The 14,723-nt window shown below is 42.4% G+C and overlaps 1 long non-coding RNA gene across 2 annotated transcripts in view; it reads right to left on the reverse strand.

Annotated features, from left to right (window-relative positions):
- The window catches only part of LOC137536408 (uncharacterized), a 125,133-nt gene that overhangs the window by 59,945 nt on the left and 50,465 nt on the right, over window positions 1-14,723 (reverse strand). For both annotated transcript variants that reach the window (XR_011024558.1, XR_011024557.1), the window contains exon 2: window positions 6,346-6,516. This is a non-coding gene — a long non-coding RNA (uncharacterized lncRNA). The remainder of the gene's footprint in view (window positions 1-6,345; window positions 6,517-14,723) is intronic.

The raw sequence follows: 14,723 nt of genomic DNA on the forward strand, positions 1-14,723 counted from the left end.
ATCGTTACAATTCCCCTTGAAAATCAATAGGTGAATTTTGATTGGCTTTTGTAGGCTCCAACCACTTTTCTGAATATTAATCCCAGACACCCAATGACCAACTGTGCAAAGTTTGAGAAGCCTGCCATTAACAGTGTAAGAATGGCTGCAGTTTACATTTTCCCAGTGAAATGTGTATTTGTCTCCGCCCACACTCTTATGGGGATAAAATATATTCTATATGTTATTCCAGGTAATGTACTATGTGTGTGCCAAATTTCATTCAAATCCGTTCTGCCATTGTTGCGTGATTGAGTAACAAATATCCAAACTTTCGCATTTATATTAGTAAGATATGAATGCCAGATCACTATGGATTAATGGACTCAGAGGATACCTGAGTTATTCTCAGGTATCCTCTGTTCAAAAGCTCAGTCTGTGTTTAATCCATGGCAGATGCCATCTTATGTTATAAAGAACAGTCTGTTACAGAGAGTCTTTTCATATTGGTTTCTGAATATATGTAACACTGTAATGCTACAAGGACAGCATTATATTCTGAGACATGGGTCTAATTTTATCCCTAAACATGTTTTTATTAAACTTATTGCAAAAAAGGTAAAATAGCTGCCACATTAGCATTTTAAAATTAGGTCTTGCATAGAATGTAATGCAATGTTGTGGCTATTTGGTATAGGTTGTGTAATTTGGGTGACAGTGCTCAGCTACACAATAGGCAGTTACATCCAAACGGTAGTTCGGCACTGGCTGTTGGTTTCAGAAGATCCAAGGTTTACAGCTTTGTGCTGCTGCTCAGCTATGTTATACAAGAGCACTACTGGTGTTACAGATTGTAAGGCGAGTTGCCAGTGCTCAGCTATACAATAGTTGAGTCGTGACAATTGAAATAAGCACAGGACAAGGAAGACCACGGAAAGTGCGTATCGACTAGGGTCCCAAGTTAAGGTTAGGTGTAATTAGGAAGATTAATGTTAGAGGATAAGGTGTAGGTGGGGTTAGGTTATTAAGAAGGCGTTTTCATTTGAGGGAGAATAGGGTTAGGAATCAGAGGTTTTTTTTTTCAGGGACAATGGAAAATATATACTAAAAACCCAACAAAGGCGCTGTCACAAAGCCGATAGCAGTACATCGGTAACAGCACATTACCAATATCTTCAATGTCAGCAGCATCAACCAGTGCCCAAATAAACAGGCCCGTCTGATAAATGTACACTAAAACATGCAGCATTATATGCATCTTGAAATAACAGTATGGGGTTTATTCAGTAAAACTAGAGGAAAATGGTCTTGAAAACCAGGAATGCATTTTTTAAAATTATAATCATTTAGGGCTGGTGCACACCAAAACCCGCTAGCAGATCCGCAAAACGCTAGCAGATTTTTAAACGCTTTTTTTTATTTTTATGAGGCGTTTTGCTAGCGTTTTGCGGATTGCTGCTGCGGTTTTCAGTATAGTAGATTTCATATATTGTTACAGTAAAGCTGTTACTGAACAGCTTCTGTAACAAAAACGCCTGCAAAACCGCTCTGAACAGGCGTTTTTCAGAGCGGTTTGCGTTTTTCCTATACGTAACATTGGGGCAGAAACGCATCCGCAATCCAAAAAATGCCTTACCCAGGCATTTTTCGTTTCTGCAAAACGCCTGCCGCTCTGGTGTGCACCACCCCATTGAGATACATTGACCAAGCAGATCCGCAGCCGCAAGCGGATCTGAAAACGCCCAAAAAGCCGCTCGGTGTGCACCAGCCCTTAGAGAGTAAAGGTGAAACAGTTCTTGCTTAGGTGTTATGAGAACACAGTTGACATTGCTGAAAGGTCAATTAATTAAACAATGTTACTTATGTTTCTTATTTTGATTTTCAAATTTTTATTTTGACAGTAATTTCATGATTGACAAAGATAAGTACAAGCAAGCCTTAAGGTAGCCATACACTGGTAAATGTATGGGTAGATCGACCATAAGATAGATTCCTCTCTGCTCAAATCTGATAAGAGATGGATCTGTTGCCTGCCCATACACCACACACTGATTTCAGATAGATTTCAGCATGAGCACCACCACCTCTGTCCATCTGCCTGGTCTCCCCACCAAGTTTAAAAGTGTTGTTTCAAAACCCCTGAGGCCAGTGCCCACCTGTCCGCCAGCACCACTCCTGGCCTCTTAGGCATCTAGGCCCTCCGAGTCTGTGCTGCTATACCCTAAGACACTGTTACATTACCTGAGGAAGTGGCAAGTCCCAAAAAATGCATTGTTGTTTTCTGTCCAATAAATATATGTTTAAACCTTTGTACTGAATTAAGATTGTTTTGATTTATTCCATTTACATCCTGTCCTTTGCATTTTGTGGCACCTTCTCCCACTTTGTATAGTCCAAACCCCTCCTACGAGGGGTACCCCCTGTAATAACAGATCCAGTGGTTACTTTTTTTTTGTTTTTTGGATGCAACCCACCAGATCCAAAGGAAGACATCAGATCCGCGTGGAGACGGAATTCTCTACATGCTCGTTACAGTGGTTGCCTATTAGCAACACATGTCTGTAAATAGTATTTGCTTAAATAATGATAGTCCTACATCCAGAAAGGCTACACCATATTGACACTCCTGGGCCCATATACAATTCACTTTTTCTCCTGAGTTTTCTCCTAGGGAATCATTTTTCATTTTCTATTTAAAGTAATTTTTCAGCACTTGGCAACTTAAAAGTACCAAAAAGTAGGTGAAAATGTGCTATCTAAATTATTCTGGGTATTTTCTTGCTTGCTGGTGGTTTAAAAGGCATTTTATTGACAAATGACAATTTTGAAAATATCACCTAGGAGAAAACAAAGGAGAAAAAGTTAATTGCATATGGGCCCTGGTGTTCTGAATCCCTCTTTTGATAGTGGACTTCAAAAGGCGCCCTCCCACACCCATTCCAGTCTCCATTGAAGGCACTGACGTCTCCGTGGTGTCGAGCGTTCGCTTCCTAGGTACCACCATCACAAATGACCTAAAGTGGGCTGAGAACACCTCCAAGATACAAAAGAAGGCTCAGCAGAGGTTGTTCTTCCTGAGGCAGCTGAGGAAATTTGGGATGCCGCGGGAGCTGATGTGTACTTTAAAATACTGCCACTATTGAGTCTATTCTTTGCTCCTCCATCATCGTCTGGTACGCAGGCGCTACCGCGAGGGATAGCCTCAAGCTCCAGAGAGCTATCAATGCCGCAGAGAGGATCATAGGGTCACCTCTTCCACCTCTAGACCTCCTACACAGCTCCAGACTGTGGTCCAGGGCAAACAGGATACGGAACGACCTAACTCACCCCGGCAGCTGCAAGTTCGACCGCCTGCCATCGGGCCGCCGCTACAGGTCCATCCCCACCAAGACCTCCAGGCATTTAAGCACCTTCTTTCCCCAAGCTGTCCTCCTGCTGAACTTGAGCCACCACCCTCGCAAAACCCCCTAGCCTTGCTCCGCTGCCCAAATCATCACGTATGCTTGAAATGGTTTAGCATACTCGTACTTGTAATCTTTCTGCTTCTAGAATGTGCTGCCCAAATCATGTTTTACAATGTCCTTGGTGTGCCATGTTGTAATGTTTAGTATGCTTCTATGCTCGTCAGGATGTATTGTTAAGGATACTTTTTAGATTGTTTTGTTATGTGTAAGGTTTATGCTGTCTGTATTCTGCTGCTAACTCTCGTTTCTACCTTTCTACTCTTTACATCTGATCGTGCCAAATGCCTCATATCTGTAAAAACAGCTTTCCATGCCGTTGTGTACCACAAAAAATTCCAGGTGTGATGTTTGTCACACTTGGCGAATAAACTTATTCTGATTCTGATTCTTTTCTTTCCAGTCCCTGGAGTTTTACATCTGAATTTCTTCTATTGGACACTTTAGAGCTAAAAAAAAAGATCTCAAGCAATTTTAGAGGCAATAGATTCTGAACAGCTTTTCATCTGCAGGCACATTGTTCACCATGTGAGGTTTAAGAAGCATTTTTAAACCTAGAGAAAACATTTATTGCACAGTCCAGTAGTGCTCCTGTTATATTACGCTACCATTGCTGGGCTCACTCAGGCATTTTTTCTGTAAAAAAAACAAAAAACCCCAAATCAGAAAAAGGCAGTGTGGCCCCTTTGTTATATCCACACCAAGTAAGGCAGGAAGCTGGCACATCCAATATAATTCTTTATTAATTTTGTATAAAAAATAGATTTTTTTTTTAATACAAAATAGTACAGCGGGCACAGCTTGAATGATCTTCGTGTCACTGCCCTGAAGGGTGGCTTCAAATTGTCAAAAGATAGATTAATAGCAGAGACAAAAATTATAACTTGGTTCTAAACTGTGGGAAAAGGCTTGAATAAGGACAAAACATTTATATTGGTATGAGGGTGATGATATTTAAGGCCATAACTCTTTCTAAGCCTATATTGCATCCACTGTGCTTGTAGCTAAACGTGTGAACTCGGAATTTACAATGTCTCCTCTGTGACAGTCTGAGTCCCAATTGGTGTGTAAACAAGGGGTCTCATCTATTAATCAGCAATCAACCTCTCACCCCATTTAGATGTTCTGTTTCATTTATATTATCTTAATGACATGTATTTATGCCTGCAAAAAAATCTATGTATCTCCTTTTGATGTTGCATGTATTTGGCTATCTGTTCCATCAGCTTGTAAGCAAACAGGATTGAGTCTGATGAAGGCTACATAGCCGAAAGCTTGCTTACTCTTATAAGTTAGCCAATGAATGGTATCATCCTGATTCAAAACTTCTTTTTTATACAAAACAAATAAAGAATTATATTGGATGTGCCAGCTTCCTGCCTTATTTGATGTCATATAGGGGGTGTCATCCCTCTTCTATAAGCTGCAGCACTCCTGGGTGTCATCATGGTTTAATTCACGAGTGTGTGCGAAACAATACAAGCCTACATATCCAAACCAGCCTCGCCCACAGGTCTGTGAATTGTCAGTCTGCAGGAAGGAGACCCAACATCTCGCTGACCCTGTCAGCTAAATGTAGCAGCCCCAATGGTTTTTAGGGGGGTTGATAGCAAGACATTAGCAGAGAACAATGGTTGCACAGATATATCAATGATTATTTTGGAGCTTAGTAAAACGACAATGATTCAACTCACTAGATAGAGACAGAGAGAAGTACAACAACGGAACACAGTGGTTGCAATAGGATAATCATGTATGGGCAATAAATATTTATATAATAAGGAGAGGTCACGGCTGAGCCGGCAGCCAGCACAGTTGGAGTTCAGAGGGCAACCCACATTTACGTCAATATTTGCAGATTAGCATAGCAAACCCCTGAACCCACTGATGCTAACTTGCAGGTTTATCAGGCAACTGGCAAACCGCAACCCAAGCAGTTCACTGATCATGTTAATCCAACAAACAGCACTGCAGCGAGTTTGTCCAACACCAGCATGGCATGGCTTTGCTATATCTACAGCCACTCTCTTTATCTAATTGCCTTTCAAGTATGGCTTGTCAGAATGCGCAGTATCTACAGAAAAATACAGATATTGCTGAAATAATAACATGGACACGAATTATTTTGCTTTTTAATGTGGACTCCACTTTCTTTCACCTCTGTTTTGGTCCTTAGAGTGACCGATGGATTCAGTGACCAATAGAAGACTCGGAGGCTCAATTCACTTTTAGCTAGTGTTGTTTGTTTTTTCTCAGAATTCCATGGTACAAACCATTAAAACGACTAAAATGTTTTGACATAACTTTAACTGTGTATTTTTTCCATCATATGCCATTTCTTGTTGTCTGCGCCAGGTTGCTTTAAGTATTTGCAATCACAGCTACCACAGCTTCTGAAACTGTCCAGCCTTCCATCAGTTCTATGGTAACGTGTGTCACTAATGAACGTTACTGTTAGTAGCGTGTGTAACATTAGCAACGGTCACGCTAGTCGAGTACTGCAGGTCACGCTAATAGAGTAACTTGTGGTACACACAGAGCCGGTTGTGAGGGTAATATTGCCATGCGATGTCTGTGCATGGCAAAATTCCCACACGTTTGTGAATCAAGCCCAAAGCCACTTCTCTTGGATAAAAAACTGGGGTATGAATGCTGTTGCTCACGTTACAAGACTGTATGCAATGTCTAGGTACAGATTGATGCCTCGATAAACCATGGTAAAAAGGAAAAAAATTATATATATATATATATATATATATATATATATATATATATATACTCTGTATATATGCACACACACAGACATTGTCTTTTTACAGTATGTGTATATATACGGGGGAGGGGAAGAAGAAAGAACACAAAGGACATCACAACAAGGAATAGTTGTGAAGCTTGATTGACCTACATTTTGGTGGCGAAAGAAACTGTCGGCAGGATGCCAGGATAAATGCATTGAAGTGGTTGTGTAATCCCCTGCTTCCCCTTGCAGTCTATGGCTTTGCTGTAGCAATGTTGGATTCGGTTTCCCTGATGCTAAGGATGGGTTATTTATTTGTCAACTTGTGTGTCTGCCGGTCTGAAAAACAGGAATTTCATGGAATTAAATGTTTGGAATGAACACAACTTTGCTTCTTTTTTGCTTGCTCTTTAAATCACTCCTCTCTCTAAGATGGTTTGGTTAGCTATTTATTCTGGGCTGTTACCAATCTGTGTTTAGTTAATTTTTATTATTGTATTTATAAAGCGCCAACATATTACACAGTGCTGGACATTAGTTAAGGTTACAGACAATATTTAGGGGTGACATACTGTACAGCAATAAGACACTATAGGAATTCATGCAAACCAGAACATGCAGCATAGTATGAGTACAAGGTAATGCTTAGTCAATCACTGGATGGGAGCATGGAGATTAGGCAAGTCGAGTTCACTGAAGAGTCACTCAGATCCACAGGATGGGGAGGTGCATGAACAGGTAGGAGACACAAGGAGGAGGACCCCGCCGAAGGCTTACAATCTAGAGAGAAAGGTATGGACACGAAAGGTAGGGGACCAGACTTCAGCTGCGAGTTTAGAGCACCAGTGATAGGGGTAGGCCAGAGTGAAAAGGTGCATTTTGAGGGCCTTCTAGAAGATGTTGAAGGAGAGGGAAACCCTTCTGGGGAGGTAGGGAGTTCCATAGAGGAGCAGCTCTTGAGAAGTCCTGGAGGCATGCATGGATGATGGGGGTGCAGTCAAGCAAAGTTAATTGGAGGAGCGGAGTGAGCGGCTAGGTGTGTACCTCTGAGTAAATGTAGGTTGGACAGGTTTTGTGGATAGATTTGTAGGTCAGACACAGTATCTTGAATCTAATTCTGGACTGGATAGGAAGCCAGTGGAAGGATGCACAGAGGGGAGCCGCCATGGTGGAGTGATGGGAAGAGTGGATTATTCTGGCTGCCACATTCATGACGGACTGCAGCGGGGCAATTTGGGTCATAGGGAGACCAGACAGAAGGGCACTGCAGTAGTCAAGGTGGGAAATTATAAGGGCATGGATGAGGAGGTGGTGACAGAGGTTAGGAAAAGGCTGATCTTGCAAATGTTGTAGAGGTTGAAGTTGCTGGACTTTGTGAGGTTTTGGATGTGGGAGGTGAAGGAGAGTGCCGAGTCCAGGGTGACACCCAGACAGCGGGCTTGAGACGTAGGGCAAATGGTAGTGTGGTTAACAGTGATGTGCTCTTATTGGAGGGTCAGGGATGGCCGGGGTGGAAAGATCATACATTCCGTTTTATCTAAGTTTAGTTTCAGGAACCTATTATTATTTATTTATAAAGCACCAACATATTCTGTGGCGCTGTACAATGTAATAAAACAAACAAGGGATACGTAATGTTACAGACAATGATGTACATCAAATATGAACACTGGTACAAAATACAGAACTGGTGATTACAATAGCAATTTTAACATGATGACTAAAATGTATAAATGTATAACAGAGTGCAAGCAATTAAATTAATAACATTCCACGACACAAAAGAGTGAGAAAGTCCTGCCCTTGCGAGCTTACAATCTAAAGGATGGGGTGGAAACAAGAGGTGGGGAAGTATACAGTATATGTACAGGCAGTGCACAATTAGGTTTTTTAGTAAGGAGTAAATGTAGACGCGAGGTTAAAGGGTGCATGGCCTAAGCTAGACATCCAGGAGGAGATGGCTGATCCAGGAGACCTTGTCCATGGTAGTGGTGGATAGGTCAGGGGTGTGAAGGTAGATCTGGGTGTCATCTGCATACAGATGATAGTTAAAACCCATGGAGGAGATAGCCTTTCCAATGGATGATGTGTATAGAGAGAACAGTAGGGGACCAAGGACCGAGCCCTGGAGGGGGGGGGGGGGATCCCACTGTGTCAAAAGCTGCTGTAAGGTCAAGGTGGAGGAGAATGGAGTAGTTATTAGTTTCTATGTATAGATTGCAACCTTTAAAACTCTTTAAGGAAATGCACTGACATTGCATCATGTTCCTAGGCATTCAACGTTTCCGCAGCAGAGAGATCATTTTTATTTTCATATTGCTTGAAAATGGTGGTCTACTTAATAATGTGGAACTTCTTTAATAGTTTTTCCTTTCACTGGGCTCACCTGGCAAACTAATTATCACAGGTGTCCAAGATTGATTTCAGTGATCAAAAAAGCCTTGAGACACAATATCATGCAGGAGTTTAATTGGAAAAAAAAAAATCTTTATAGGATAGTAAGTCCCTGAGGTTGTCCTTAAAAGGAGAAGCCCTGGTCACCTGTGTAATAGGGAGAGACCAGGAGCCAAATGGTGCAGTAATGTAGGTTATTTGGTGGTACTCAAATTTAAGTGATTATACTCACAAAGGTCGGTTGCAGTCCCTGCAACCACTGTATATCTCCTGTGGGGAAATTACTGTTCCCACTCAGTATTCCAGGTCCTGCCAGAACCTAGGATCCTTTTGTAGTTGTGGGTGACGCCAAACCAAAAAGGTAAAAAAACACCTCCCAAGGTGGTATGATCGATACAACAGGGGGAAGGTGGAGGCAGCCAAACGTTTCAAAAATTCAAGTTGGGTATGCAGTAATATATATAGTATATAGTATACAAAGAGGTCTCTTACCTCTCCAGATGACAAACGACCAAAAAGTGGGATATTTTTGGATAGGATTTATTCAAGCATGATAATAAATGACAAAGCGTTTCATGAGTCTCAACCTGCTTTTTCAGGTCCTTAAAACAACAAATCAGTAAAAGTGCCTTTTATATAACTGTGTGTGGAGTGTGGGGGCCTTGTTGTTTTACTGACCTGAGGAAACATGCTGAGACCAATGAAACACATTGGGCCATATCCTATTCAAGGTGATAAGTAGCTTGCAGATGCGAGCTACTTATCACCTAGCCATCGCGCGAGGATTACCGGCACATCCTATTGCCCATATCCTTCACGCGATGGCCGATCGTTAGGGAGCATTACTCAGGCGCTGTGGTGCTGGCCTCACTCCCCACACATGCGCACTCGCCTGCCAAACATCACCGCCATCTTCCGCCGCAGTATCTGGGGGTCTCCTTTAATAAGGAGACCCCCAGAGCTCCCCGTCGGGTCGCCACACACTTTAGAAGCCCCCGCGCAGCTCTGCAAAGGCTCCCCTGTCATTATACGTACCGCCGCCGATCACCTGACGCCTCTCGCCGCAAAATCCATTACATAATTACAGTGTATCTAACACTGTAATTACTGTCTGCATAGGAGCCCGGGCAAAGCATATTTGAATATGCAGCCGGGCTCCCCATTGGTCCGCTGTCTGAGCCATTTTATTGGTTCAGACAGCGGACCAATGGGGAGCCCGGCTGTAGAGTCAAAGATGCTTTGCCCGGGCTCCTATGCAGACAGTAATTACAGTGTTAGATACACTGTAATTAGGTGATGGAATTTGCGGCGAGAGGCGTCGGGTGATCGGCGGCGGTACGTATAATGACAGGGGAGCCTTTGCAGAGCTGCGCAGGGGCTTCTAAAGTGTGCGGCGACCCGACGGGGAGCTCTAGGGGTCTCCTTATCACGGCGATGACGTGCGTTAGCTGGTTTAGACCTGCTTTTTGCAGGTCTAAGCTAACGCTCATGTCTGCCGGGAAGCATCGCTTCCCGGAGGCATGAACAGGGTAATTGGATACTGTGTTAAGAACTCGCTGGACGATTATATCGCCCAAGCAAGTTTTTTTCCGCTTGGGGGGGGGGGGGTCTAAAGTTTAGTAAGATTAGGCGATGCCCCCATTGCCTGAGTTAAGAACTCGCCAGTGCTTAGCGCTGGCGAGTTCAGCAATAGAATATGGCCCTTTGGCTTTTATTATCACACTTGAATAAATCCCATCAAAAAAATACCCCACTTTTTTAGTGGTTTGTCATCTGGAGAAATAAGATACCTCTTTGTACTATATACCATATAGGTTATTGCATAACTGACTTTATGACACTTAAAGAGAATCTGTATTGTTAAAATCGCACAAAAGTAAACATACCAGTGCGTTAGGGGACATCTCCTATTACCCTCTGTCACAATTTCGCCACTCCTCGCAGCATTAAAAGTGGTTAAAAACAGTTTTAAAAAGTTTGTTTATAAACAAACAAAATGGCCACCAAAACAGGAAGTAGGTTGATGTACAGTATGTCCACACATAGAAAATACATTCATACACAAGCAGGCTGTATACACCCTTCCTTTTGAATCTCAAGAGATCATTTGTGTGTTTCTTTCCCCCTGCAGCTATCTTCCACTGAAGTGTCAGGCTGTTTCTTCCTGCAGAGTGCAGACAGCTCTGCCTGTATGTAATTCCTCAGTATGTGAAAGCCCAGCCAGCTCAGAGGAGGATTTATCCAGCTTGTCAAAGATAAGAGAGAAGAGAGAAGCTGTCCTAATCTAAATAATACACAGGCAGTGTGCAGAGAGAGGCCTGGAGGGGGGAGATGCATCACAGAACCACAATACTGAAGAACTTGGCAGCCTTCCAGACATAGGCTGACAAGTCTGACAAGAGAGAGATAAGTTGATTTATTACAGAGATGGTGATAGTAGAACGTGCTGCAAAAAGCCAGAACACATTAGAATAGCTTTTGGAACTTGTAGGATGATAAAAAACAGGATGAAATTTTTGTTACGGAGTCTCTTTAAGTACAATGTGCATAATAATTTGGATTGCAGTGTACTTCTGACAATATTAAACTGATTTTAAGGTACAATTTACATGATGTACATGCAATATTGTTCTTTGGACAGATCCTTCTGTGTCAGAGTTCCTCCTTTGTCTTAAAAAGCTTCGTTCAAAAGTCAGGCAATTATTACCCAGTCTACTCATTTGTGAGTTTGGGCAGTGATTATGCAACTGTACTGTTTCTCAGAAGCAACACTACTAGGAGGAATATCAACTGGCTGCAGTTTCAGCATATTGACATTCATCTTCTGCGACTATGGGTATTAGTCTCCTGTTCCTCTGTATAGGGAAGAATATGCTTACTTGGCCAAAAGGAAAGATAGTCTTATGTGGGTACCAGGTTTTTAGAGGGTTGCTGCTGTACAGATCTGGAAGCTTGCAGTTAGGCAGAAAACAATATTTAAGAGTAATAAGAAAAGCATAAATCCATTTCACATGCCATAAATAAAGACATGTTAGAAGCTAGAAAAAAAAACACTCCTGGGAAGTAGGACATTTGGAGAAGTGTAAAGTGCTTCTGATGTCTTCAGCTCATGCCACACTGCTAAGGAATTCTTGTGGTAGTTCTTCAAGTACTTGACCAGAAAAATGTTGTTAATCTTCTTGTGCATAGGTTGAGACAAAACAGAGGAAAGAATTATAATTAGACATCCTCAGTAGTCATGGGATTAAATAGACTATTGCGAGGGAAAACAAATCACTTTGGAAAACCAGTATACTGAGATGACACATGGTTGAGAACTAAAAGGCTGAGCAAAGTATGCAGTGTAGTACACCATTGATCCACTATTGTATTTAGAGTGTAACTGTTGGGCATAAGATCAAAAATCAATTATTTATTTTTATTTGGTAAACAAGTAATAAGGATGCTAACCAGGCAATCCAAAAGTTAAAAATAACTCTTAGTTTTCTTATCCATAAAACAACATTCCCAGTTTTATTTGGTCCATCTGCAGCACAATGGAAGTTGCAGGGCATGCTGGGTTGTCTTTTTTTGCCTCTTTACTTTCCTCTCAGACTTAACTAACGCAGCCTGATTGGCTAAAGCCTCTCTCCTTCCTGCCCCCCCCCCCCCCCCCGCCCACACACACACACACACAACTCTGTTCTTCTCTGATTGGACAATATTTCTCATGCTGAGATAATGCACTGTCTATTGCAGAGCTGGGTGGGAGTGCCTGAAAACTGGGAAGAGGGCGGGCAATGCTACACAATCAGGCACAGGAGAGTAATGGAGGAAATTACATCAGGATTGGCCTATGGATATACACAGTTAAAATGGAGAATCCTAAGAAGGATGTTCTCCTTTTTTACTATAGAAAAATCACTAAAATCAAAGAATGGACAGTTCAATACATATGTTATGTAAGTAGAGCAAGTATTTATCTACTTATAAATGTTTTTTTTTTCTGAGATATTATGGCTGACTGCTTCTCTTAAAATTGTCTCTGTTTGTGCCCACTGGTTGGTGTGCGTGTGTCATGGAACAGCCGTGAGAAACGCAGGCGAATCGGGAAGATTGGCGCAGTAAATTTTCTGATCGCTTCTTGGTTAGATTTGCCCAGTCATTGCAGCGATCAGAAAATGACATTCCTTCTTTTAAAAGACAGTTTTTTTTCCTTTGACCAAATGGCAGGAAGCCTGCAGCAGAGTGTCCCAGGCACCCAGCTGTGCTAAGGGCCCATCCATCAGATGAAGTCAGATAAGCAGCCTGACAGAACCAATTTACTGGAGAAAGAGTCAGACTCTCCAGCTACAATCTCAGCAGGGAAGCTGACACGTAGCCTGCTGTCCTAAGCTTCAAAGAGCCACTCACCCAGACCTGACCTGCTGTAAATCCCAGATGTATATAATAATCCATAAACTGCTATATTTGTCATATTTCCTGTATTTCAAGGCTGCTAGGCCCTCCAAACTCACAGAGTGGGTCAGGCTTTGTCTGGCGCTGGTACTGAGAAAGTTTCAGAACATTCTGAGGTAAAGACTGTCAGTTAGGCAGTTCGAAAGTGCCCTGGTGATACCACAGGAGTCCTACCCCTCATGTCTGGTATCAGGGTGCTGGGTAAATCGGGACGGATCTGAAAATGTTAGTAAATCTGCCCTGACCTGTATGGTTCTGTGAGATAGAGCCCATATATGGTTAGATATGATTTCTGGTCCCCAGGACAAGGGGAGGATTCATCTCATATTCTAAGGGGGTTTGTGGCTCTTCATGAGTTTTCCCAGAAGGACATATTTCCAACGAACTCTAAGTATTTTCTCCCTTTTATTTTCATACTGGCTATTAATGTTTCTATAATTCTTGATTTTAATAATTTTCTGTATATATTAATTATTTATATTGCGTTTTAATAAACGACGCTACGTCATTTGTTTATTCAGCTACCCTGCTGTTCAGCCGCACAAACTGAACCCCGACTTCTGAAGAGTCGCTACTATTGTTGCTAGCTAGACAGAATAGAGTATGTTTACCCGTTTTTATTTGCAGGTCTAGAATCAGCCAGTCAGTGGGCTCCTCTGTCCCATGGTAACAGAGGTGATGGCAGTTATACCCTGAAATAGTGTGTAATTTGTAATTACCGTAACTCACAGGCTCCCTTCTAGTCGGTCTGCTGCCAAAATTCCAGCGGTTTCTGCGCACCGATTGCAACCACAGCTTGCATGATAATGTAGAAAAAGGGCTGCTACACAGCTTGCATGGTCTGTGCGCTGAAACCGATTGGAAGGCATTGTGCGGTCCGGCCACTAGGGGTCCTGTGACAGCGTGGACCTGCATTATCATGTGGCGGATTTAATCACTCCTTACCCATCGCTACAAGCTGAGATGTCACATGTAATGGCTGCAATGACTGCCAGAAAATCTCAGAGGATGCTGCTTTGTATTTTAGAAAAAACAAATGTTATAAACGAGTATAGGTTCAAAACTTCCTTAAAAAAAGCACTTAAGACAACGTGTTTTGCTGTCTATCAATCGCTTCCACAGGCCAATCGAGTGTGCCTCAGCTGTGTCATGATATGATGTCTGCACTGCAGTGGCTGGCCTTCTAGGTTGTTAGATAATTGAGTAAAAGTAGTCTTTTTTTAGACCCCCAATTCATTCGGACAAATGGTAAATAGTAATAAAAATACCCACACCGATGTAAAAAAAATAATAATGAAATGTATCATGTATGCCTGCTTCTAAAATAAAAGAAGATATATGTACTTTATATGTCTCAACAGCATGGGTGGTGCCAGAAGGGTGCTTTGGGGTGCTGAAGCACCCCCAAAAATAGTCCAAGCACCCTGTGTAGCTAGGGCAGCTCTACTACCTATTCTGGGGCAGCTCTACTACCTATACTGGGGCAGCTGTACTACCTATATTGGGGCAGCTCTACTACCTATACTGGGGCAGCTATACTACCTATATTGGGGCAGCTCTACTACCTATACTGGGGCATCTCTATTACCCATACTGGGGCAGCTCTACTACCTATACTTGGGCAGCTCTACTACCCATACTGGGGCAGCTCTTCTACCCATAATGGGGCAGCTATACTACCTACACTGGGGCAGCTATACTACCTATGCTGGGGC

Source organism: Hyperolius riggenbachi, chromosome 10 (assembly GCF_040937935.1).
Source record: "Hyperolius riggenbachi isolate aHypRig1 chromosome 10, aHypRig1.pri, whole genome shotgun sequence".
Lineage (NCBI taxonomy): Eukaryota > Metazoa > Chordata > Amphibia > Anura > Hyperoliidae > Hyperolius > Hyperolius riggenbachi.